This window comes from Pinus tabuliformis, chromosome 3_2 (genome assembly GCF_031772625.1).
Source record: "Pinus tabuliformis cultivar Carrire ecotype Pingquan chromosome 3_2, CPIR1, whole genome shotgun sequence".
Taxonomy (NCBI): domain Eukaryota; kingdom Viridiplantae; phylum Streptophyta; class Pinopsida; order Pinales; family Pinaceae; genus Pinus; species Pinus tabuliformis.
Window position 1 is genome coordinate 845912235 of NC_142302.1, and position 11447 is coordinate 845923681.

Genomic DNA, 11447 nt, shown 5'->3' on the forward strand with positions numbered 1-11447 from the left:
ACAGCTATGGACTTTCCAAGCATCTTCAAACATAGCTACAGAGCCTCTACCTACTACCCCAATCCCTCAACTTGGACTTACAGATGCTTTTAGACTATCTTCCTCAAGGACCCATTACCTTCCATATTCCAGATTTCCTATAAAAAATTCTACTCTTTCTACCCATAGAGCCTCGCTCTATTTATACCCTTTCCTAGCCTGCGATCCCTGTGTAGGCTGACTCTATTTATCTTTCTTTACGTTATTTTGGGTGGACTACCCTTTGACTTGACCTATTATAATTCACACTCCACGCTTTCAGTGGAGTCTTTTCCCTAACTTTACCCAAAATTTCTAGCTTCGCGCCCTCTAACCATTGTGTGGGGCTTTCTCTACCCAACAATCCCCCAACACAATCATTGTGACTCATCCTGAGTCACTCAGCTGGGGTGGTGATCTTCTCACGGAGGTCAAGCAACTCTTGGAGAGCACCATCATCCTCATCAATTTCGATGGAAACGGCTTTGCCCTTATCGGTTTTGGATTGCTTGGTGAGGCTCGAACTATTCCCATCTTTTGCTTAGTCTTTTTCTCTTGCAGTGTTTGTGGGGATTTTGGAACCCCTGGCACCCAACTCCAACCCTTTGGCTGCTTCTAATTCAGCTACATTTCTTCTGTGAATCGTGCTCGTGTTCTGGCCATGGTATTCATGGGTCATCTGGGAGCTGACTGCTTGCTACTCTACTTTAATGTATAGTGCCAATACGTCCATGTCATGCCTCGATCATAAAATAAATCCAAGATTTTGAACGACTTTCATCCCTCCTTTTCTAGCATAGGGCTAACATCTCATCGGAAGATCTTAGTGGATCCGATTTGGAACTTTCGTCTTAAAGGTCTGCTGCCCACTCCTTTCTGCCATACCATAACATCCTTGTCATGAATAGTGGTGCTAACAATCATCTCTTGGCTCATTCATGTGGTAGTGTAGTTCTACAGATGCACCTGCAATCAGGAGGGAAGTGTTTCACTAGACCAACTTCCTGCAGACTTGTTTATAATTGCACGCATTCTTTCAACTGCTTGGGGTGTTGAGACTATAGCGTCAACCACTAATCAAGTTTTAACACCGCAGGTGCATCGTTGTAAAGTCCCCGCCAACCCGAGCTGCAAGCACCATTCGATCACGTAGGGAGCCATTTTTTCCTACCGAGGATGTGTGTGCAACCCTGATAGTAGGGTCACAGCTCAGTCATTCTTATCAATATGCCTAAGTAGTCCAACTCGCCTTATGTGCAGATGGGCTACGTTGTCGTAAGTGTCACGGTCTGGCATTCTACTGAATCTGTTTCTGCATATCATTCTTTGGTCTCTTTACCATTCCCAGAGTGTGCTGCCAACATGGGGCCTGTAGCTACCTAGCTTCTGTTGAGCTCTTTTCCATCACTTACTCCAGACCCATCGATTCTGAGGTATTTGCAACTTCTAAGAAGTTTGTGACATTGGACAGCCGCGATGTGTGCTTCCCCTTGAGTCGTTGTAGATGTTGTCATTGGCTACTGGCGACTAAAGTCGCTTCAGACTCCTTCCCTTAGTTTGTATAACCACTTGTGATGGTCCCTGTCCGCGACCCCCACTCTTTTTCCTTTGCTTGGTTACGACTACCTTTTTTGTTGAAACCAAGGTTGTGTAGGATGCTACTGTAGATATTACCAGTGCACTTGGTTTTGATTTCACCAAGGCAACTGATTCTTCGGCTTTCCCCGCGAACAGCTCTATGGATCTTGTCATGACCATCCTGTTGCAATTTAATGTGGTTACTTCATGCAGGCAGTTTTTCCATCGTTCAACCTCTTCATCTGAATCTAACGTGCAAGAGCTATCATGGTCCCATGAGAGTCAGTCGTCCGATATTGGATTCACCCTGTCCTAATCTCGCGCTGTGATCTGATAGATACAATCTATTTCTCCATCACTGTCATCATCATGCATAGGTTCAGTGTAACATTTTCCTTCAGCTAGATCCAATGGAATTACTACTCAAAGAGAGTTCTTTTCAAAGATCATTTTTTGTTTCTTAAGGTTGACGATTCCATTCATGTCTGTTGCCCAATCTATCCCCAGTAACGCTGGATATGGGTTACTGTCATCCACAATTTCAATGACTTCAAAATCTGTTTGCATGTAGGCACCGTCGATGTCCACAGTAACCCCTTGCAACCTTCCCATAGGCAAAATCTTTTTCTAGTTGGCCATTTGTAATTGGATCGGAAACCATTGCAATGTAGGCTTGCCCATGCATTCCCATGTTTGTTTTGGTAGGACATTTTCATCGGACCCCAAATCTAACACGATCTGGTCCATCTCATAGTTGCCAATCTAGATGGTTAGTCGCATCTCCCGACTGATATGCAAAACATGTTTGCCCAATTTGTGGATCAGGCACAGGTCGTCTGCCCCAGCACATTTATTTATTAATTCTTGTAACCCTCTCACCGCATTAGCATCCCTTAGAAGCTTCATACAGGTTTTTAAGAAGGTAGTTATCAAAGACTTGTCATGTTCTAGTTTTGGTTGCCCTTCACTACCCGAAGTCAGTGCTTTCGCAAAAATTTTCTTAGCCACCAAAAAGGTTTCCTTTGCTTGCACCAAATCAAATTATGGTTGTTTTGCGGGAGCCTTACAAACCCATGCATCCTCTTCTATCTTCTTCCCCTTATCTTACCTTATAGTTGTGCCGCTTATGAGCATCATGTTTATGTTTCAATGCGTGGTTCAGCCTTCATCATTTGGAAATTCTAGGTGGGGCTAGCTAGGAGCACTCCCTTTTCCCGTAATTGAGCAATCAGCGTAGAGAAATCAACTGCATCGTGATCAAACTGGTAGCATGACAAAAAATAGGCTTTAGTTGGAGTCATACAATCACGAGCGTAATGTCCTTGACCACCACAATTATAATAGATCAACTGTCCACATCCCCGTCCAGGCCCCGATCCTTTGTGCCTGTTAGCTACCTACACCAATAGGTTTCATATTTCATGATTGGCTATGAAAAGGTCCAAATATGCTCTGCTTTGATGATTCAAAGATCACATATTTCCAAGAGAATCCAATCTGTGCTTATAGCTTGGTATGGACTCAAATTTTGATGGATGGTCCAACAGTCTAATCTGGATCATGTCATGGTTTAAATTTTCAGTTGTAGAATAGAGAAAGGAGTCTGTCCAAACTGTTTAATCTTGGCAGACAAGTAGTTTAGGTAGAGAAAAAAGGCTCCCAACAGCTTAATCTGGGACCTTGGAAGAAATAAGGGTAGAAGTAGATAGAAAAACAAAAGAAAAAGCCAAAGAAAAGAAAAGGCAAGTAAGGGTCTGCAAGTCCAAGTGCACCCTCCAAGAAGAAATAAAAAATGCTAGGCAAATAGATGGGTAGGCAGTTGGGGTTGCAGAAAGGTCAATTTTTATAAGTTGCATGTGTGCTAACTCTGTTTACCAAAACAAAATCAGTGAATTGAGAAGGTGTCATTCTTCATTAAGTTACAGCAAGCAAGAAGCATGTCTAACCTCCCTTCTTCCCCTTTCCATTTCATTACTAACACTCCCTAATCAGCTGAGATTCATGGAAGAGATTATGGTTTCATGATGGTTCTTAATCTTTTAGAAGCCACATTTCTTGTCTAAAGTTCTTTTCATTTTGATCTACTCCCTAAACCAAGTAAGTTTCAAATAAACTTAGTGACTTCCCCCTCATTCACATTTCCCCCCATATTAACTCTAACTTTACTATGTAATTCCCCTATGTTACCCTTCCCCTACTAGTATTAACACCATGGTGTATAAACCCCAAATTTTGTATAAATATCCCTCCCCTTGGCATTATAGCCAATAAATCCTCTGTCAGGAATCAAATTGGCACCTGGTCACTTTGATGAACCTAAACCTACCCCTCTCCCTTCTTTGAAGTCATTCCACCCATTTAGCCTTTGATTGTAAAGATAAAACCTTGTAAAAACCCCTCCTACCCATAACCCCTTTTGAAATTATGAAAAAACCCAAAAACCCACCTTTTACTGCTTTTTCAAAGTTTCGATGCATATATGTGATTTTCCAAAATACATTGAAAACCTTACAAAAACCCATATCCTAAGGTTTTCCGCCGGGCGCAGCTTTCAAAAACAAATAATAAATTAAACCCGCCCCCCTCCGTATTATTTCATCACATCGCCCTCCCGTCCACCGTCGGATCGGACCCATGTGATCCGACGGCCCTCATTGATATCGGAGCGGCCCCCACGACAGACAATTAGCGCCCGAGAAAATGACGAAGGGTTACGTGAGTGCGCGGCCACGCGTCACCCTCTCGGGTCTCTCGGAGCGGCCTCTGACAAAACCAGGGCCGTATCATAGGCGGTCCGAGAAAAACCGTAACCGTTATTACAATTACCGCCCGGTTTGCTGGTCCCACGTCAGACCCACGTCATCGCCACCCTGCCATCGCATCAGTACTTTTGTCCGCCCCTGTGCCAACGTGTCCGCCACCGCATCATCCCCGTGGACCAATAGCAGCTCACCACCTCACCCGATGACGTCATGCTGACGTCATCCGAGCTTGACCCCACCCTATGACGTCATGCTGACGTCATCCGAGAAAAGGCGCCAAATTGCCAAAAGGTCCATATTTCGGCCAAAAATCACGTTTTGCATACTTTTTCGCTCATTTGCTATTGTTTCCGCTGCATGGTCTTTTACGTCCAAAACTGCGCCACCCCACTGGAATCGACCTGGAGACCTCCAGAGCACCAATTCTACCCACATTTACGACCACTGCTCGCTGTTTGCTAGGTATTTCTCATCATTTATCCTCCATACACCTAAATTGTCTGTAAATTTCTCAGAAGGCTCAAAGGACACTAAAACTCATCATTTTACCGGCAAATTCCCTCTGCAAAGCCTCTATTTCCAACTGCAAGCTCGAAAACCACCAGCTGAGCCTTGATTTCCGGAGTTCTTATCAAAAACTGTAAACTACTCGCGCAATCGTGAGATAGTTGGTCAATCAATTAAAACCTGCCACAAAAGACAGAGTGAGACCAGACATTGGTCTTATTCGTAATTCAAACAGTATTTCAATTGCTGTATGCTCATTTCACCCTCTGGTCCCTGAAATTCACACTTTCATTGCAAGTAATCACCTCTGTGTTGTTTTGCTTACTTCAACCAGTTCCCCTGCAAGTCAGAAGCTTAATAGGCCATGGAAACTCCAATTGCACTGAACATCAAGCCTCTCAATACCCCTCATAGGGAGTTAGAATGGAAAGCTCTGGGAGATATGGATTATCAAATGTTGGATTGGTTTCCATTAGGCTCTAAATACAATATTCAGTTGCTAAATGAGTTGAAAGCCCAGCACCTTAGTGGAGCTGATATCCTAGGGATTTGGGACTCAAACTTGCCCATCTACAACCTCCCCCAGGTAAATCCTATGCCAGAATTGATCCACAGATGCCAGGAGTGCTATGATCCATGCCAAAGAGCTGTCCTCAGCCCCACAGGCTCAATTCTGTTCCATATCACCCCAGAGAGCATAAATGAGATGCTGCATTTCCACACTGCAAAACCATTGACCCCCCTCTACATGCAGAACTTGATAAAGAAGGGGACTAAGTTGTCAAATGACCAGATCATCAAAATCAACCAGCTGTTTGTACAACCAGGCTCTGAAGCCATCAAAACTCCTCCTATTGGATATGCATACTTAAATGAATTGGGCAGAATGCTAGTGGATTTGATCAGCTATGTCCTAGGGTTCAGGGGAGTGGAGGATGTGGATGATATTATAATGGCAATGCTGTCTATATTCTCTCCCGGAAAGCCTCCAGCTGTACATTATGACTATGCCACATATATTGCAGATAGGATCCATGACCAACTGATGAATCTGCAAAGGGAAAGACTGTTCAGATACACTTCCTACATTTACCATCTATTCTTGTTTTATCAACCAGGCAGCTTCTCCATTCCCCTGAAGCAAGTTAATGCCCAGGGGAATCCAAGGTCAGTTGTGTTTTGGACCTCTGTTTTTCATTGCACCTCTATATCACCATACACATACTGTGAGTTCATAGACTTATTCATTCATCCAGCTATGACATTATTGTATGGTGTTTCTGTTATAGACAATTTTGTGCCTTGCAGCATCAGGCATGAATTGTCAATAATCCAAGGGATCCAAAGTCCCTAAACATGATGTTCCTACCCCTAGAGGAACAAGGTCAGCAAACCAACAGCTCTCAGATCAGTTCTCCACCTGAAAACACTCAAAAACAAGCAATCCTGAAATCAAAGCAGGTGCTCCACTAGGCTTCTGCGCTGAAACTCAACTCCTCCATGGTGTACCTGCGTTGCAAAGCAAGTGGAACAAAGGCCACCTGCGCTGAGCGAGATGGGACAAGTGGCACACTGAGTCATTGCTCTGGAATCTTCCAAAAATGACACTTGGATCAGGGATTTCGCCTTGTGATGAGTCAGAGGCTCTGTTTCTCCAAGTGGAAGCAAGGTTCTCCAAGTGGACTCAAGAACTGAAGAGAGAGAGGACACAAGGCAGCTACACATCAGTTGCAAGCTGACTCATCCTTTCTCAATTCATCTATATATTGAGCTCTCTCCTATGAGCTCAAGAGGCTGGAATTTTGTGCAAAGTAATGATATGTTGTTGGTTTCACTATAGAACTATTGGGTGATTGCTTGAAGGAGGTGAAGAGGACAAATTCTTTCTACTGGGAGGTGTTGCTGGATTGGGGCCTTCAATGGTTGTAACACTCTCAGAACTTTACTTCTTCTATTAATAAAAGCTATTGAGGTTCTTCTATATACATTTGTTTCAATGATGTGTTGTGATAATTGTATATTTGATTTATGCTAATCCTTGAATCAGTTATGATTGCATGCTTCTTGTAGTTTCCTTCTTTGTTATTTTACAGGATCTCATTGTAGCTGGGCCAGTAAAAGAGCAAGGAGCTGGGAGCAAGCAAGCAAAGAGAAGAGTTTGGATTCGACATTAAGCGCAAGGCAACGGTTAGTGCATTTCTTCATTCTCTCTTGCTTTCATAAAGAAGTAAACCTTAAGTAGTTTTCTTTACAGTTGTTGCTGAGGTACTATCACCCTTAGAGTGGGATAGGGTCATCCGAATCGGATACTTTTCCCTACAACAGTTTCTCCTCCAAGGTTAACTGATGACATGAGGAGAATTCTCCATCTAAACAAGACCTACAGCATTGGTAATTGGTACTTTTACCAAGACCACACAGTCATTAGAGTATATGGATGTGAGTTGAAGCCTTTTAGGCTGCCAAGGTATGTCCCTATGAGACTTTTTGCCCTAGAATATTTCAGGCAATTTGGGAATGCCGACTACCTCCACTTCCAAAGTAAGAACAAGAAGGCACAGTTGAAGGTAAGGAGCTGGCTGGGCCCTTTCCTATATAACAAAAAAGATGAGGGATGGAAAGAGGCAAATAGTATCCTAGAGGCCCTCAAACTGCAAACAAGTTTTGAGTGGATACCCTATGACCCCAATCATTTTGTTTCCCTCAGGAGGATAAGATATAAATTGGGTACCTATTCACATGTGAGGCAGCCTGAGATTGAGCAGTATGCCAATGCATTGAGCTGGGAAGAGGGAACCCTAGAAGAGGAAATCACTAGTGAAGAGCTGCTAGAAAGAGAGGCTAGAAATATTCAAAAAGAAGCTGACTTAGAAACTTGTGGACAGGTCCCCCTCTCATATAAAAGACAACTTGGAGCAGCTGCCTCATCCTCAACAAAACATCAGCAAGTTGCCGTTAATACTCCACAGACATCCAGCAAAGGCAAAGAAAAGCAGGTGGAATAGCCACCTCCTATGACAGAAGAGAAAATGGAAACCCTAGTGCAGCAACAAGAAGAGATGGAGCAGCAGGGAGAAGTGCATCAGCAAGAAGAACAGCAACAATAGGAAGAACAAAGGCAGGAACAGCCTGTCCAGCAAGAGCAAACAGTGGAAGCCCCTAAATCCACTGAACAAATTGTGCCTCCAAGGCAAGAAACTTCAGCTGAGGCATCAATCCTCCAAACTCCACAAAAGGAGGATACAAGCAGGAAAAGGGACAGGGAGACTCCCCTTACGACATCAACAACTCATGGGGAGAAAAGACAGAGAATCAATCCCTTCTCAGAGGAAGAAATGCCAATAGGACAATCTTTTGGTATGGTCCCACCCAGCAGGGAAGCATCAGCAAGTTCCTTTCAACAGGAACAGGATAGGGCAATGGGAGGAGAAGTGAGTTCCTCAAATCAGCAAAGGGAAGGTGGACCCAGCATTAAACAGCAGTTCATCGACATTAAGAGGAGAAATGAGCCCATCAAGATACAGCTATATAACCATCTGTTAAACATGGCTCCTACCAATCAACAAAGACTCATGTCTGCATATGATGTGCAGGAAGGCAAAATGATCATGAGTCTTTTTATGCCAACAGCAGTGCAACCCCAATCTGCCTCTGACTACTTGAGGACTAACCTGGAAGTCCTTGCCAAGGATATCCACCCAATGGACAAGATAGAACTGCATAAGCAAATGGGTGAGATGGTCTATGCTTCCTTGGCAGACCAAACATTGGATAACTACAGGCTACAAAATAGCCTTAATAATACAGCTGCCCAACTTGAGTTGGAAAGGGCATCATCACAGGCTAAGGACAACAGAATTAGGTCCTTAGAAGATATAATTGTTGAAATTGGGCATGATCCCAAAGATATCAAGGGCATACAAGAGATATTAAAACTGAGGGATGCAGACATGGCAGCCTTGAGGAGAAAGATCAAACTCCCAACCACAATTCACCCTCAAACAGATGAGGTTGCCCAGCAAAGGCATGATCAAGAGCCCACAACCTTGTTGATATCTCTGTACAAGCAGCTAATCCAAACTCAAGAAAAGCTGGGAGAATTGGAGGCTGCAAAAGCAGCACTACAGGCAGCCTTGAAACAAAGAGAAGAAGGGCAAACCTCCAAGCCTCCTCCTGAAGTAATCAACCTTGAGGAAACTGCTCCAACTACTGCTCCTCCTCCTCAGCAAACAGAACCTATAGCACCAACTACATCGACAGCTGCACCAACAACAGAGCAGACTCACAGTCTGGATATGCAGAAACTTCAAAACGAAATTCAAGTCCTGGAAGCTCAAATGTTAGAGCTTAATCAAGCCAAAGAATCTTTGGCTAAAGTAAATGAAAGATATGATAAGAGCAAATAGAATGTGGCTGAGAAGGAAAGAGAGATAAAAGCTCTCAAAAAGAGAATAACTGAGCTTGAGAAAGAGCTCACACTAGATAAGGTGACAGCAGAGCTCAAAACAGTCCTGTGGGCCAATATTGGCCAGTCAATTACTGATCAGTGGAAATTTATTGAGACCATAGATGAATAGTCAGTACTCATTACAAAGGCAAATAGGGAAATACACAGAGCAAAAGCAAGCCTTGGCAACATGCCTGATGCTGCCAACAGAATGATCAACATATTGAATAACAGGACAAGCTCTCAACTGGCCACCATGGGAATGGCTCACAGGACTGAGACAATCTCAATGATTAAAAGGGTCCTGACATTAAGAAACCTAGTTGGAACATTAGAAAGGAGAACCCAAGACATGCAGACCGAAATCAACAAGTTCATGGACAGGTTTCAGGTATTGCAAAATAGAGGCCTCCCCAGCCTACTAAGCAGTGTGGGAAGACTGCTTACCCATGAAAACTATGCTAAAAGGGTCAATGCCTTTGCTGCAAGTCAAATTGCAGCACAGCCCAGCACTTCAGCAGAATCAGGACCAGCATCAGGGCAGACTCTATATAATAGGGTGGAAAACCTGTTTTTTATCATGAATGAGATCAATCATCTGTTCGATGTGCCTCCAAAATTCTATAAATATACAGAAGCAGATGAAACCATAGAGGCAATTGTCAAGCACCAATTGCCCACACCGGAAGTCTGGAATAAATTGACACAGATAATATTATCAAGCTAGAACCTGTAATGTTATGTTTTGTCCAATTTATAAGTAATCATACACAGGGAAAATTTTGGTAGATAAGCATACAGAGGAAAGATGAAAGCCTGAGCCAACTCAGCAAGGCTATTCGGTCACCACAGCAGCAAGCACAATCACAGGTGGCAGGGCCGAGAAAATACAGCGCAGCAAACGTAAAGACACATTTTCCAGCATTAAAGCAAAGCGGTCCAACCGACTCACTTACCTCCAAAGGTCAAAGTATCCTCTGACAGACTTAAAGAGCAGTTATGCTGCATTCAAAGCTATAATAACTTCTTTTCTACTTTTCTGTACGAAGTAATGAAGATATTTCTCTCTCAGATGACTCAATGCCTGAGATATTTTGTATAAACATTTCTATAAAGTCCCCTTCGCATGAGTTTGCAAGGGTTGTTGTTGATTTCATTTCTATACTTCTGTTGCTGTATAACTCTCAGAGAAATAATACAAAAGGTGGATGGAATTTCCAAAGCTCTGTGTTCCTTGATGCACTGTGGTGGCTGGCTGATTGTTACAGGATTCCTGCATGTTTCATAGCACAATAAGTCTTCTTTTAACCTCTGTGTTATATGTTTTCTAGTTTTTTCATGTTCTTTCATGTTTCTGATGTTTTACACTTAATGGCAAAGTAAAAGAATAGTTCCAGGATTTAATCACAGATTACCCTGGACTCAATCTAAGCTGTTATAAATGTTTTCTTCTAGATAGAGTAAATAAGGTGTAATTCTTAATTGCTACACTTTCAAGCTATATCTCTCACTGTGATAAATATTCTCAGGAATTCAAGTTTGCTCCTGAGGCATCTATCTCTTCCCCACACCCCAGCTTTAGTGAAAAATTCTTAAATGCTTTTCACTGGTTGTTTACATGTCACCATCATAATCTAACTTTGTTATGTGAAATATTTAATTGGCCCTGTAATCTCAGTAGATCACCTCAAGGTTTCTAAAACACTTGTAGCCACAGACTCCATTGCCCAATGAAATAAACTCATCTACAGATTGCACACTTCAAGTACAGAAAGATATCCTTCAACCAAAATATAAACCAAAAACCTGAGCATAATAACTAGCCTAAAACACCCTCAAAACAGAGACAAATTATAAAGAGAGAGCCCTCTCTGATTACAGTTTGGCTAGGCACTGTAATCCAAAGATTGGTTAGTGGTTACCCCGGCCGTATTCCCTTGGGAGTCATAGGGAACAACCTGGGTGTTAACATAATTGGCGACTCCACTGGGGACTGCTTGAGATTTTTCAATTACTATCTATCTTCCATAGCTACTATCAAGCCTGAAATCAGTCAAGAGGCCTTTAAACTGTTTTTGTCTCTACCCCATGCAAGGTCCTCTTCCGGTCTACCCCTAGTTCCCCTAGTTCACCAT